Raw genomic sequence first — 1,355 nt, forward strand, 5'->3', positions numbered from 1 at the left:
CCACATAATTTTATACACCTCTTTTAAGTGCTGCTTTTATGGCGCTATAATTATTTGTTTATATGCTTGCCTCTTTTTCTAGATTGTGAATCCTCTAGTGACAGAGATGGTTTTCTTTTGAGACCATTTTCCCACTTCTCTTTGTATCCCATGACCTGCATGAAAATTAAAACAGAACAAAACCTGCAAGTCAATATCAAGGAAATGGCAGTTATGAATACAAACCGAACAGCTTAAAATGCTGCTCTATAATGATTAGAATCGTAGAAAACTATTTTTAAAAAAAGTAAAATGGTACTATAGATTATAATAGGTACAAGGTAGATACCCAAAAACAAAGTACGCTGAGATGTTAAGGATATTTCCTACCTTCAGTCATTGCCTGATGAATTTACATAAACAAGGAATAAACATCAATAGTGTTGTTACACCTTCCCACTTCACTCCTTTATCATTCACTCTTTTTTTTTTTTTTTTTTGATCAGAACACAATAAACACCTTTATTACAAGAGCTAAGACAGGGGGAGGATTTATTTGCCTTCCCGGGCCTTGATCTTCCTCAGATAGAACTCCAGCTCCTTGCCTTCCAGCACATAGCCATCTGCTCCTCCACACTGGCCTGGTCTTGATGGGATGCATGCAAGAAGCTTGCCCTGCTGGAACTGCTCCTCTAGAAGGTTGCTGATTTGACATTCTTTTTCCTTTTGTCGTATTTCTTCTGAATTTTCTTTGATCGTTTTTTTGTTTAAAATCTTTCTCCTCAGGAGTCAGCTTGGCCCGCTTCTTGCCGCCCGGGGGCAGTGCATGGTGGGATTCCTACCACTGTCGGTAAGGTGTGCTGTCAATGAGCACGATGCAGTTCTTTATTAGGGTCTTGGTGTGGACCAGATCATTGTTAGATGCATTGTAGACAACATCGATAATCCTTGTTTCGTGCATACAACACCCGGAACCCCAGGAAAAGTTTCCCACGTCCAGCCTCCCCGGACTGGTGGCCAATCATTGCTGGCAGCCGGGCATCCCAGCTCATATTTTCGCTTCTTGTTATAGGGCTTTCTCTTGCCTCTGGTCTTGTGGCGCTTGTGCCAGTTGTCTCGAGAGATGCCCATGGCTGGGCGCCAGCTGGAAAGAGCTATCATTTACTCTTGGTTCTCTTAGAAACCACCCTTTTTCATTTACGTTTTTTTACTTATCTTCCAAAAAGGTGGTCGAATGGGCTAAAAGGGGTCAAATATGTGGTGACATTAAAGAATTAAAAATTAAAAAATTAATATAAAAAAGGTGGTTGAAATAATATACTTCATGTGGACTAATTGGGTGCAGTGCTTATTATCTATGCATTTCTGTAGCCAAA

At 40.5% G+C, this 1,355-nt stretch overlaps 1 pseudogene; it reads right to left on the minus strand.

The window, feature by feature from the left end:
- Nucleotides 1-483: 483 nt before the first annotated feature.
- LOC105301489 lies at nt 484-1,127 on the minus strand (annotated as a pseudogene).
- Nucleotides 1,128-1,355: the final 228 nt, after the last annotated feature.

This window comes from Pteropus vampyrus, unplaced genomic scaffold, assembly GCF_000151845.1.
Source record: "Pteropus vampyrus isolate Shadow unplaced genomic scaffold, Pvam_2.0 Scaffold240, whole genome shotgun sequence".
Lineage (NCBI taxonomy): Eukaryota > Metazoa > Chordata > Mammalia > Chiroptera > Pteropodidae > Pteropus > Pteropus vampyrus.